This window comes from Tachypleus tridentatus, chromosome 7, assembly GCF_004210375.1.
Source record: "Tachypleus tridentatus isolate NWPU-2018 chromosome 7, ASM421037v1, whole genome shotgun sequence".
NCBI classification, from domain to species: Eukaryota; Metazoa; Arthropoda; class Merostomata; order Xiphosura; family Limulidae; genus Tachypleus; species Tachypleus tridentatus.
Window position 1 is genome coordinate 88,821,388 of NC_134831.1, and position 15,511 is coordinate 88,836,898.

A 15,511-nucleotide genomic window follows, 5' to 3' on the forward strand; every position below is an offset into this window, starting at 1 on the left:
TACCTATGTGTTAACGAGATTTGCTTATTAAATTTTCTTTATTGCTCGACACAAATATGGAACCATCCAGTATCTAATCTAATGTATATTCTTCTATAGCGCTTAACCTTCGCGCAGGCGCGAACTCTATATGTTTGACTTCCCGTTGGACATCGCGGGCCACTCGGCAACTTGTCGCAGGCCGGACTTTGAGCACTACTGCTCTAAGCACTCGTTTACACAATGTGCCTATGAATTTGAAGAAAAGAATACTTTGTCTTTTCTATATTACTTGAGATAAAGTTTTTAATGTTGATTATGTTAGTGCATAAAATGTGAGAATTGTTTTGTCTCAGTATACACAAAGTTAGTGTAGGTATAATTTACATTAAAAGATAGCGACCGTGACTGAAATACTAGGTACCTTAGTACCAGTGTCTGGGTTGTATAGAATGGTCAGAAAAAGTTCTGAATGGGGATTAGCGAGGGGTGATTCTTATCTTCATACCAGTACCAAGATTGTGGATAAAATCTATGTTAAACCGAGGTTCACTTAAGACTAACAGTTCGACCTAAAAGTTGTATATGTTAGAAAAACGTTTCAAAGGAGTAAACTAGATGAATGGCAGAACGTTATTTTAAATGAAACTTAACAATTTACTTTCAACAGATTAAATTACACATAATTTAATATCATTACGTGTCTGTTTAAAGGTGACAAAGGTTAGTTAAGGTCGAACTAGTTGAGTTAGACACGCTTTTAGCTGTTGTACATCTCACGTATTTATTGTGTTTGACTGTAATATTTTGTTGCGTATTCGACCTGATATGTAACAAGACGAGTGTCCCTCACATAACAGAAAATACTAATTACTTTTGAGATAAATGTTATACGAACATGTTTTCTATAAATTAATTGTGATATAGTAACAATACATATATGGAGAATGACTACCTTATTTTTAGAATTTCACTAAAATAACACATTTTTTGGTATATTCGGTCATCTTCAAGTATTGCTGTATATTTTTATGTTCAACTTTGCTTTTGAATTTCGCGCAAAGTTACTCGAGGGCTATCTGCACTAGCCGTCCTTAATTCAGCAGTGTAAAACTAGAGGAAGGCAGCTTGTCATCACCATCCACCGCCAACTCTTGGGCTACTCTTTTACCAACGAATAGTGGGATTGACTGTCATATTATAACGGCCCCCACGGTTGGAAGGGCGAGCATGTATGGTGCGACAGGGATGCGAACCCGCAACCGTCAGATTACGAGTCGTACGCCTTAACCCACCTGGCCATGGCGGGTCTTTTTATGTTCAAATGTTCTTATAAAGTGAAATATGCAAAAAGACACATTCCTATTTGGTTAACTGTTAAGATTACAATTCAAGGAACTTTAAAATATTAAAGTCCATAAATGAAAAAAGTTTTATGAAGCACAGAATTAAGTTTTTATTTAAAGCGATCAGCAGTTCTAAAAGTTACTACAAGAACGAAAAACAATTACTGTATGCTGTATAAATAGAAAAGCCATGGTCATGTGACACTAATTTACAAAATAATAAAAGGTCGCGCCACCTACATATTTTCTGATTTTCTATCCTTTTATCCTTGTTTAAGGCCAAGTTTTTATTGCTGTTTTTCGTCATTTCAATGGTTTATGTAATATTTCTATCAGTCATATTATTCGGTTGAGCTACAATAATATGTTATTCCACTGGATGATATGTCTGGTATAATTTACATATTCAGATAGAGCAGATATTTCATTTTGGTTTTTAACATTTCTCTTATATTCATTTATTATAAATTTTAAATTTCTTCTGGTTTTATCTGCAACCATAATAGCAAAAATCTGAGAGTTTTTGTGATTCTGAATGACCCGAGTTTTGGCGATAACAGAAAAAGGCTTACAAACTCACTTGTGGTGACAGAGAGCGCCGTTGTTTCGTACAGATTGCAGTACCAAAAGGGGCGAGATAGCGTTGTGACAAACGGCTTTATGTAGTAGAGATAATGACATTTGTCGTAACAGTTTATCTCAGATGTGAAACTGTCGGAGCTGTTTAATAAGGTTTCGTTGGTCACAAGACGTAGTTAGGAAGGATTGCCTCTATTTTTTTGTATATACGGCTATACATCAAATCTGTATTATTTGAAGCTGACACATAATCCTGTGTACGGTATGTATTTTTAATAACTTGTAAGTAAAATAAAAGAAGAATATGTAACGATATATCAACCGCACGGCATCTGCCAGATATAATGCCGATGAGGCCTTTCGCATAATGCTCATCAGAGTTAGGATACACCAGGCATAGCAGTGTTTGAAGTACTGTTCATATTTTTAGTTTTATGACAAACAACTGTTATAATGTGAGTTAGGTTTTAGTGAATTTTACTTATTAATTTTTGTACAAGTAATTTACAAATTACAATTAGGGTAAGTATTAATAACACAATATTATTCTGAATTAATATTACAATTATACAGAAGAACTGGCAAGCTTGACCTCTTGTAACAATAACGGGTCGGCTGTGGTCATGGTTAAAATAATATATTTTTATGAAACAACAACGACCGTGGACAGAGAATGGTGACTACAATTATAATTTTATTTTGTCTTTTGTTACTTCTGTAACAAAGATAGTTTGTTAGTTTGCTACGAGTAGCAGTTCATTGTTTTACCAACTAGTTTTACCACATAATATATCAAGCACGACGCCCTGCAGAAAAGCACGATACAGATTAGATTGAAACTTACTATTTAGACCAGTTGAAGCTTTGTTCTGTCAGTTACGGTTCGTGCTTTAATGGAATGATCGTGAAACAGCTATAAATCAAAATGTTGAGTTTCCAGTTAAAGAAGGAAAATAAATTTTGTGGTTTAAGGTCGTTTATCATTGGTGTATTGTATCATCTAATATTATTTATATGTCACGTACTTCATCCACTAAGAGCGGAATGCATATTATTAAATATCACATAGCCGACTTTATGAATTATATTTGTATCTATCTGCGTGCTCACACAGTTTGCATTTGTAGCTATGAACATCTATTTCAGTCTCGAAGCAGGTACCCTATGATTACAATGAGCCAGAATTGACTGTTATAATGATTTGTTTTCCGTGGCGAGAAACTGTTCCAATGGCTTGAGAACATTTTCAATATATTTTAACTACATTTGCAGCCAATTCGTAACAACCTGTTGTGACAAGCTGGTTTATAACCACTTGACATTCTCCACGCGATTAAAATATATAGATACCAATTTATGGTTCATGAATAATTAACACATAATTTGTGATTCCCTCCAAAGTAACAAGTCACGATTGAGTGAGACCTATATATATGTATAAGTGAAAATAAATACATTATAGTGAAGTTAAATAATAAAATAAGCAAAAGTCCCAAGAAAGGACTGCGTCGAAAGCAGAAAATCCAAACCTATGACTAATTATATTAGTTTGTTATAACTCAAAAACAATACTTTGAATTTCTCGCAAAGTTACATGAGGGCTATCTGCGCGAGCCGTCCCTAATTTAGCAGTGTAAGACTGGAGGGAAGGCAGGTAGTCACTACCACCAAACGCCAACTCTTGGGCTATCCTTTTACTCACGAATACTGGGATTGACCGTGTCATTATAACACCTTCACGGCTGAAAAGGTAAACATGTTAAATATGACTGGGATCCGAACCCGCGACTCTCAGATTACGATTCGAGTGTCTTAACCACCTGGCCATGCCAGGCTTGGAAATAAACTACTACCATTTGGGGATAAGTAAGATGAGAACTTACCCCTTGATGTTAGCATTCCAGGCCCCAGTATGGAAGAAAGGCACTGACTGACAGCACAGCAGACTAACTCTACCAGTATGAAGCGTCCCATCCAGCTGTCCAAACAAACTAGTATAGCTCTCAACCACCACCCATTCACCAAGTCTACTGTGACTATTATGCTCTAAAGAAGCTTCTTTATGCGGCAAGGTGTACATCCACATAAAGTAGTGACAAGCTGTTAAATGACCTTATTGTTAACTAAAAACAATTATTAGAAATTTTAAGTAAAATTTCTCTGACTTTCATTTCTTGGGACATTTCCTGTTGGTATAGTGAGTTTGCTGTGCTGTCAGTTAGTGCCTTTCTGCCACATCAAGAGGTAAGATTCTCATCTTACTTACCCCCAAATGGTAGTAGTTTATTTCCAAGCCTGGCATGGCCAGGTGGTTAAGGCACTGGAATCGTAATCTGAGAGTCACGGGTTTGAATCCCCGTCGCACCAAACATGCTTGTCCTTTCAGTCATAGGGCTTTATAATGTTACGGTCAATTCCATTATTCGTTGGTAAAAGAGTAGGCCAAGAGTTAGCGGTGGGTGATAATGACTAGCTGCCTTCCCTCTAATCATACACTGCTAAATGAAGGACGGCTAGCGCAGATAGCCCTAGTGTAGCTTTGAGTGAATTTAAAAAAACAAACAAACTTTATTTTCTTTTTAATTTTTTATTGGAAGTAATTCTTTACTTGGGTCCCTAGAATTGTTTGGAGGCAGTGAAGGGTGATATAGATGTGGGATGTTGTGGGCTTCAGCACCCAGATCTCTCTCTCCAAATTTCTATTTCTAATTCTATATCTATTGCTACTCATTATTTCTTACGTGAAACTGGCGAATGGAGGCTAAGGCTGGTAGATGGTGAATCCCCACTGCAGTGTGGATCCTACTTTCTCAGTCACCTCCAAACTGAGAGTAATTTTATAAACCTACATTGTAGCTTGTACCCTGGGATCTTTTTAGCTAATGCAGCGTTTTTTGTTTAATTTGTTTTTGTCTTGGCTTGTTTTTGAATTATATATATATATATATATAAAATAAGCATAAAGAGATATGGTAGAAATTCCACTATCAGTCCTAGTGGCTTGAAGTCTTAGTGGCTAATGCCTGTGTCAGCAGCTCCGAAATACGTTGGGATATTTCTTTTGTCAAACTAAATACAAACTCTGATGTTAAACAAGCCAGCGAACATGGTACATCAGTTGAAAACATAAGTAAACTTACACCCACAACGTCTCAACTGTCACTGCCCTTCATTTTCTGCAGTTACCCTTGGAAGTTCTTAAAGTTCCTAGGTTAGAAATGAACCTACTCTAAAATTTCTACTCTTCGAAACTCCTAAACTCTGCTGTTACAAAAGAGATAAAATACAAGAAAATGATCTTACACAAAACTAGAAGCCCTATCTTAATAGTCCTTTTGTAGTTCCCAATCGCCTCTCTTTCTCTTGAAAAGTTATTGTGTATTTAGGATTAGCCGAGACAAGCTCATGTACTTATAGTTATTCTTTTTGTTCCAATGCGACAAATTTAAATTTGGCTACTTAAAGTAGCTGAGGGCCTCTAGTGTCATGAAGTATCGAAAGTTTATTTTAAAAATATTTTCATATATATTATAAAACATTCTAAAAAATAATAATTGCTAGTATTTGAAACCAATACTTTTCAGTTTATTTATGAATAATAGAACATTGTCTACAAAAGAATTATCATTATTACAAACTATTAGAAATATTTTAAGCTGAAATGTCTTAACGTTATACACGGTTTGTTCGAAATTAGCACAAAGAGTTATATGTGCTCTGCTTTCCACAGGTATCAAAACTTGGTTTTTGGCATTTTAAGTCTGAAGACATACCGCTATAACATAGAAATATCTGCTGTATCCACCTAGGGGAATTTCATATTTGTTCATTTTTTTATCGCTGCAAGAGTCATGAAGAATTTTATTAAAATATATATTTTATCAGTTTGAAAAGTTAAAAAACGAACGTTTAAATGTAATCATTAAAGCCAATAATATGAATTCTATCACTTTTTTGTGGTAAATGTAAAACTATTGTTAGAAAATTAGTGTTATTAAATACTTATTCTCTAATAATGGCAGCATATACTTCTTTATTTTTATGGTTTAAGTGTTAATAGGGCCAAATTATAGGTCAAATATGTCCTTAGTATGCGTAGAACATTTCAGGTTTCTAGGTTTCTGTTGAAGCTATGGCGCTGTGTTATTAGTATAGATGAATAAAACATTATTATACGACGGAAATAAGTTGAATGGACGGCAACTTCCTGCTGTAAAAACACGAATGTAGAGGGCAAAGTTCCGGAAGGTTTTTCGCCTTTCGTCTGCAATTACTGCCAATTCAGTTTAGTTTAATCATGAATACTCTGTCTGAACAATCTGTCAATGAACTGTTATGTGGAAAACAAAAGAAAGGCAAAGATACACTTAAACTTTCCAGCGAAAGAGCGGTATATCTTACAACGACAGAAATCAAGTATCGATACCCGTGGTGGGCAGAACACAGATAACTCATTGTGTTACTTTGTGCTTAACTTTAAACAAACAATCTTTTAAGGAGAAATGTCAAACACTGTTCCTTTCGCTCGGGGAAGACTTTAAGACCACAAAACAGAACCGTGGAAAGTTCTGGTTTCTTTGATTAAAGTTCCCATCTGTAACAGCGATAAGTTTTCGGATTTACAACACCAAAATCAGGGGTTCGATTCCTCTCGATGGGCACAGCAGATAGCCCGAGGTAACTTTGCTATAAGAAACACACGCACTGATTAAATGTTAAGATACAGACTCATCACTGTTGATAAACATGTTTTCTAAACAACTCGCTGACCTCACGTTAAGTCTCTTACGTGACCGAATAAAAGTATTTAGACACAGTGATGGACAAGTCACTGATGTCATCAAAGCTGTGATCTATTACTGGTAGTAGCAAAGCTAATTTAATTATAGAGTACACTCACAAACATCTAGAAATAGATAATAATCTCTATATAAATCACCAGGTAGGTTAGAATTACCTAAAATAAAAGGTATTTACTTACGGTAAATAGCTTATATGAGGCCTACTGGGACGTTTTGGAGATGGACCGGTTATGTTGAGGTAAAAGCTTAGTAGCATCTACTAAGCTGGAGACGGATCGGTTATGTTACAGGTAAAAGCTTGGTAGGATCTGTTAAGTTTCATTCTAAAGAATAAGCGGTGATTCTACTAAAGTTTACGTGTTATTTTGTCTTTTATAGAACAGCCACATTGGGTTATCTATTCTATCTTCTCTATTTATTGCAGAAAAATCTTTCCCCAGATTTTAGCGTTGTAAGTCAGTAAACTTCTTCTGTCTCATCAGGCGAAGATTCAACACAATAAAGGCCTCTGATTTTTTTGTTCAAAGGATAAAAGGAAAAAAATATATACACGTTTAAGATGTGTAAACGACAGGCCAAATTACAATTAAAATAGTTTTATTTTTTTAAATAGGTTTGTTTTGTTTGTTTAGAATTAAGCACAAAACTACACAATGGGCTGTCTGTGCTCTGCTCACCACAAGTATCGAAACCCAGTTTGTAGTGATGTAAATTCTCAAACATACTGATGTGCCACTGGGGAGCTTTTCAAACAGGATGAGTGAGTAGTAGTAATGGAGGTAAGCACTTAACGAAAGTTTAAGATGAGAAACGACGATTTCCTCATAAATTAAGAGTGTGTTCAAGATTTTACTTGTTTTCCAATATATCCGTATATGTCTGACCAGTATATGATTTGGAAGAAAAATTATAAAGAATACAGAAAGAAACCAACATTTTTTACCCTATTTTCTCATTATTTTTGGTTGCCAATCTTTGGCAATTATTGTTACTTAGTTTGAGTTATTACACGTATTCTAGTACAATGTGACAGAAACTTGTTTGTTCTCTATCTCCTTACAGAATTTTGCACTTAAACCTGTAGAATATGGTTTAATGAACTGTGTTAAGAAGTTATTTTTCTTCTAAAATGTATATATTTCATAGCTCTTGTGGTGGCTAAATTTACTTCAGACAGTTAGGGTAACCACTATGGATACTGGTTTTACTTCAGACAGTTAGGGTAACCACTATGGGTACTGGTTTTACATCAGACAGTTAGGGTAACCACTATGGGTACTGGTTTTACATCAGACAGTTAGGGTTACAACTATGGGTATTGGTTTTACATCAGACAGTTAGGGTAACCACTATGGATACTGGTGATATTTTTTCCAGTTTGTTCTTTCATTAAATGGACTATACATACAGTTTGTGTATTTTTATTTGTTACTTTTATATTTAGGACAAAAACACTGTTTATATTCATAACTGGTAAAACAATAATTGTATGATTGTATTTATTTTTCAAATTGCGTCAATCATTTGAAATATTTCTTTGTCACACATTGCTTATACATACTTTCAAGATAGAAACACTTTTGCTGATAAGCATAGAACAACGTTTCAACCTTCCTATGTCATCTTCAAGTTAACAGAGAGAGTTTGAATGTGACCGTTAACAGACACGTTTTAGGGACGAGAGTATAAACGAGTACAGGATTGTAGGGGGCGTTGCAGTTGAATGTTAGATTATTAATTAGTATAGGTATAAAGGTTGCTTTACATTGGTTTAATTTTGGTTTTAGTTGCTGTATAAATAGGTTTTTTTTTTATTTTGCGTTTGATTATATTTGTTTCCCTACTTAGTATCTGAGTGTTTTCTATGGTTATGTTGTGTTTATTTAAGTTGCAGTTTTCAAAAACATGTGAAGGTGTTTTCTTTATGTTCTTTGAATCTAATTTCATTCTTTCTGCTTGTTTCTCCAATACAGAAGTGGTGGCAGTTGTTGCATTGTATTTTATAAATTATGTTGGTGTTGTGTTTGTCAGTGTAGTTTTGTACCTGATTTTGAAAAAAATTGATGTTTACTGGATTGTTGTGTTTTATTATGCTTTTTGCAAATGGTGGTTGTTCTTACGTTGATGTTGGGAACATATGGTATGCAGCAGTATAAGGTTTGGTAGCTTGTTGTGTCTTGGAATTTATTGTTGTTTGTCTGTTGTTGGTCTAGGTGTGTGTGTATAATTTTTTCCACGGTTTTTTGAGGCAATTTGTTGATGTTGATGAAGTGTTGTTTTATTTTGATAGTTTTATCGTTAATTTTATCTGATGAACACAGTTTTGTGACTGTGTTTATTTGGTTTCTTAATATGTTGAGTTTTTGTTTTGTTTCATGTGCTGAGTCCCAGGGAATGTATAATCCAGTATGGGGGATTTTTCTGTGGATTTCTGTTTTGAATTGTGTATCAGTTCCAGTAATCTTAAGGTTAAGAAATGTTATTTGGTTAGTCTTTTTATTATTTACTGGTGAACTTAATGTTGGGGTGTATCGCGTTAACGTGGTTTAACAAAAATCTAAGTGTGTGTTTTGTAGATATTAATCCAGCATTTGTATCATCAACATACCTGTATCAGTATAGTGGTGGGTGTAAGGCTAAATTGATCGCTTGTGATTCAATCTGTGTTATAAAAATGTTGGCTAGAACTGGTGACACGGGATTTCCCATACTAAGGTTATTTATTTGTAGGTAGTTTTGGTTGTTGAACATAAAGTTAGTTTTGGTGGTAGTGATTTTTATAAGGGTTGCTAATTGGCTGCTGGGAATGTATATCAGTGGGTTAGGGTCTTGGATATAAAGCTCTAAAACTATCTTGCAGGCTTCAGTGGTTGGGACTTCTATGAAAACGGAGATTACATCAGAACTGGACGTTAAGACTGTATGGTTTAGTTGATTAAGAATATATCTAAAGCTAAAAGAGTCTTTGAAAAAGGAACCGGCTGATGTTACACATTTAGAAAATGCTCATGCCATATATTCACCGAGGTTACAGTTAAATGATTCATAGGTCGTAGTGGACAGTCGGGTTTGTGAGGTTTGGGGGTGCCATATAGTTGTGGTGTGCGTGAGTCGGTCTTTCGTAGGTAAGAATAAAGGTTTTATGAGATTCTGTTGTTTTTGTCATTTCTAGTAGTATTTTGTTCAATTGGGTTTCAGGTGTTTTTTGTTGAATTTGTTTATTACTTTAAATTTGTTTGTATCTGATAAGATGTTCATTTTTTGAATGTATTCATTTGAGTTTATTGCTTTTATCTGCTTTTAGAATTTTGATGTTGTTGTCTTGTTTTTAGTTGTTTATAGAATTAATATCTTTTCGTGTGAGGCTGTTTTTTAGGTTTCTTTTCTGTGAAATTATGTTGATGGTTTTATGTGAAAATTATTTGAAAAAGTTGTTTAAGATATTGTTTTAAGATGTTTCGAGGAAATACCTGTAAATCAGTGTCAGTCTACAAAATGTCTAAGATGCTCCAGGCTGCATTATGCAATAATAACAATTAATTGTTTTATTTTGTAACTTGTTTCTAATGAGATTAAATCTTATCTGTAATGTTTTCTTTTCAGTTTCATGTGTAAATAGTTAGTTCGGAAGTTTAAGAGGAGTCGTATCTATATCTATTTTAAGCAAACATATTCCAGGTCACAAGAGTTGTTTTGCTGTGGGTGACTTACCACTTTCCAAATTTTTAAGAGGATGCAGACATGGAAGTTTTGGAAAAATTTGGGTCTGTTCTCGAACAAGAGGTAATATAAATAAAATTGTTGCTTTAGTTAAAACGTTTGTGTAATATTTCACAAAAATTAAACTTATATCCTCGTACATGGATGAATTTGAATAGGTTTTTTAGTTCTCACATAGAAATCTGATCTGTTGGTATTAAATCAGTTGAAATATGAAATAAACATGGAATATGTAAAGTATTTGAAATGTTTATCATTTGTTTCAGAAAATGCAGAGTCAGTTATTGTTATTTAATATTGTTTGTGCTACTAAAGCTCGTAGTAGAACTGCTACTTTGGTTCGGTCCACACGAGATGATGTCATTTACTTTTCTATTCTTGGTGACTATGAGTGGGGAGTTGGGATTTTCATCTCTAAAGTTAACAAAAGGAGACCAGGTTGGTCAATGTTAAAAACTAATATAAACACAATGTAAGAAGTGGTCAGAAATAGGTTTTGTATAACAACTGTTGGAAAACCAGTTTGTTATTCTATTTTTGTCTTTTATTATTGTTATTATAAGTTAAGATCAGTTTTATCAATTGGCTATTTTTGAGTAGTGTATTAAAATTAAATTATTTCAGTAAGTACTATTGCTTCTGTCTTGTGACTTTCAGAAAAAAAAATGTAATTTCTTTAACTTAACTATTCAGAGATAATTTTAAACGTTATAACTGATTAATGTTTAGATTTGGGTGCAAAGAGACAAAGTTTTGAACATGTTAGTCATGCTGAAGTTCTGGAAATCTTACGAGGAACGACCCATCTTTCAAGCATTGTTAGATCCAATCTGTTGGATGAGGCTGAATATCTTTTTTTTTTTTCTTGCCCTGAACTTTTCATTTCTTACACATCAAAATGTGGGAATCAGATCTCTCTGTTCTAGCACTAACACTGCAATCACTCTTAGTAACAAAATCAAAACATTTCTTGCAGGTAACTCTCAGTTGTCTTTGAGCTTTTAGACTATATTATTACATGTAGATCTAAAAGAAACCAATTTATTCTCTAAAAATAATCACAATCTAAACAGAGTTGTTCCTAATAAAAAATGTCAGTTTTTCAGTTGATTATATTCAGTATTAAAACATTTATAAATTATGGTTTGAATGTGAAAAGCTAGCAAAAGATTAGAAACCATTGGGACTAGAATATGTAAGGCACGTGAACTGCACTATTATTTCTCACTTTCCTTTTAATTTTAATTTGGTGATTTTGGATTCAAAATTAAAGGCATTTTGAATCCAAAATCACCAAATTAAAATTATAGGCATGTAAAAATAGAACTTGGAATGTTTATGATTGGTGGGAAGAATGGAGGTGAACATAATGAAGACAAACACGAATCACTACTTTTGTATTTAGCAGCATTTTGATAATTTAACATAAATTTATTATGTATTTCAACATAATATATAAATTTATGATGTAACCATCATGAAAACCATTCTAACTTGCCAAAACTCCTTATGCTTAAATCACAAAGGGTTTTTTATGATAATGCTTTTGGATCAGTAATTATATCGTTGACGTAAAGTCAAGTATCTCTAAAGTTTTTATATATGAAACAGGTAATATAAAAACTGTAGTATTTTTATACTTTTGATGAAATGTTTCTGTTACTTAAAGAATTTACTGTACATATGTTGGAACTCCTTTCATCACTGGATTTAAAATTAACTTTAATTATGCAAGTGTCTGGAATATATTGATGTATTTAACTACATTCTGATTCTGCCATTGTTTACTTTTAGACCTATTTTAGTGCATTCAATATAGGAAAGTTTGAGAGTACCATTAAAAATATACTGATTTTCTTTCTCAATTAACATTTTTAGTTTCACACTCACCAGCTGTTATTGGGATGTATTGCCCAGACATCCATGATATTTTACTGTTAATTCTGTAGTAATCGTGAATGAATAGTGTTAAACGAAGCAAATGAATTGCTTTTTACATTCTAAACTTGTATCTTTAGTCAGTTGAAAACGCTATAAGTCTGTGTAATTTAGGCTAAAATGTTGTTTTTTTAATTAAAGTAAAGCCTAATTTAGCAAACATGTTTTTTTTACAATAATATGTGTAAATATTAGATTTTTTTCACACCCTATAATTTTTGTTTCCATGTGTATTTCTTGTTGACAAGCTGAAATGCTACTGAAGAAAGGCTAGCTAATACAGGTGACCTACGTTGGACATCTCTTGTTAGTAGTATTATAATTGGTTAAGGCCGAGAAACATGTAATGAATTTTAAAATATATCTATCTTCTTATGGAGCTTTCATCAAATAACATGTTGTTATGGGTTAAGTACTATACCACGCCAAAGAAATTTTGCAAATACCACTTAGCAAACAGTACTACAACAGCTATAACTCAACAAACATGAATGAAATTTTTCTGATTAATAAAATATTTCAATTTATTAAATCAAGTAGAAATTTTAAAACCCATTTTTAGAACAAGTTGGGTGTTTTTTCACTGCTACTGGAATAGAGATGTGAAACAAGCACCTTAATATATCAGATTCTGTCACCTTTTCTCCTGAAATGGGCTTCCATCAACCTCACACAATCGTACAAGAGACAGCTCACACTATTCACTGACTCATGGGTAGAGGCTATTCGACTGTCTACATTCATCTAAGGTAATGCTCCATGGACGTCCTAAAGACCATTTAGCTCGGGCTCAAAATCACGATGGTATGACATTTGTCGGTTACTATAATGAAGATATCACAGATCCTGAAGATGGTAATTTAATTTTAATTAGAAATTTTGTTTTAGGCTACCTTATTTTTAGCTATAAATGTAAGAAAGACAACTTGCAGACAGCTCTCACTGAATATATTCTACTTTTAAGAATAATCACTTTTTCAATGTATAAATCCGGTTTGGAAGGAAAAATAAGTTCCATTCTTCGAGTTTAATTTCCTTAAAGTTCTGTAGCTGTGTTTATTGAAGGTTATACTTGAAAGTTATCAAGAGTAGTCTATGTTCATTGAGGGTTATACTCGAAACATAAGATACATATCAAGAGTAGTCTATGTTTATTGAAGATTATACTCGAAACGTAAGATACATATCAAGAGTAGTCTATGTTTATTGAGGGTTATACTTGAAACGTAAGATACATATCAAAAGTAGTCTATGTTTACTGAGGGTTGTACTTGAAACACAAGATACATATCAAAGGTATTCTATAATGTTTACTGAGGGTTGTACTTGAAACACAAGATACATATCAAGAGTATTCTATAATGTTTACTGAGGGTTGTACTTGAAACACAAGATACATATCAAGAGTATTCTATGTTTACTGAGGGTTGTACTTGAAACACAAGATACATATCAAGAGTATTCTATGTTTACTGAGGGTTGTACTTGAAACACAAGATACATATCAAGAGTATTCTATGTTTACTGAGGGTTGTACTTGAAACACAAGATACATATCAAAGGTATTCTATAATGTTTATTGAGGGTTATACTTGAAACACAAGATACATATCAAAAGTATTCTATAATGTTTACTGAGGGTTGTACTTGAAACACAAGATACATATCAAGAGTATTCCATAACAATAGCTTGAAGATTACTTAACATCGTATTTCTACAGACGATGAAGAAACTGAAGTGTCAGCTGTAGTAGAAAGTGTCAGAAATGTTTTGTAGCAAAACTAATTATTCCTTGTTTTATACACGTTGATTAGTCTCATGTAGTAGAGTGACAGGTACTAAAAACAAGTTGTTAAAACCTTTCTAGATGACTTTAATTTACTAGGCACTTAAGGTCAGTACTTTTGAACTCAGATTTCAATAGTGACCTATTGCCTCCTGGACAGGAACAAGATAAGGTGTCAGTAATGTCGAGAAAACCACTTGTAGAGAAATATATATGTAGAAACGGCTCGTTTGGGTTGAGAAAATATTATACATAGAAGAGCGAACAACGTTTCGACCTTCTATGTAACACATATTCTCAACCCAAACGAGCCGTTTTTGCATATATAAGATAAGGTGTCTTGCTCAAAGATACAACATAATGTTGGCCAGTGTCAAAATTACCCAATTACGAGTCTAAAGTGTGTGGCCACACTGATCACCAGAACAACTTCTGTGTCCTTAAAATGAAAAGTATAAATGACCTATGACACACCTAGAGGTACCATCTGCAAAATATGTTTATGGGTCCTACACACACACAATAAAAATACAAACCTATAGTTATGTACTGAAAAGGTTAACGAATTCCATTCAACAGTCGTTTTCCTATAGAAAGATTAGATTTCCATATTAATGGTGTGGCCTTTTGGTGCAACATTCAGTTCAGGGCTAGTGTATTCAATATTTCTATGTACTGTATATTAAATATAATTTTAACTTTGTATATAAGTTATAGTATGAAAATAATGTTTATATTAAGATATGGAACACGATGTTGTGAAAACACAGCTCCATGACTGTGATCTTGAAACTGGAGGCAGTATCTGAACAAATCACATTTATTGAAACCATATTTACATTGTAATAAAAAATATGGTTTATTACCAAACCTTAACCAGGTAATAGTAATTAATGAAGCCTACTTAATCTTCTTAATAAAATCAACATTTTAAAGTTACCATGATGAAGCAGATCATACAATGGATTGTAATGTTTTATTCACCCAATAAATAAAACTGTTTAAACATATTTTGATGACAAAAATATGACCAGTATTTAATTAATAGAATGTACTACCTAGTAATTATTAGAATTGGTGAAAGTTGGAAAAAATAAGTGAATTAATACATGTCTGTTTGAGAACAAAAGTTTGGTTACCCACGCTACAACCAAGTTGTTCAATCTGAATCAAAGGAAAGCATCGACTAGACTGATGAACATAAAAATGATCATTACACAACAAGTTTCTATTGTGTGATGTTTTCAATATAAAGATTTTGCACAGAAAAATATTTCAGATTTAACTTTATTATACAATATGGCACGGTTTGTTATACATGCCCAGAAAATAAGTATTGGGAATCAAAGAACTACTACTG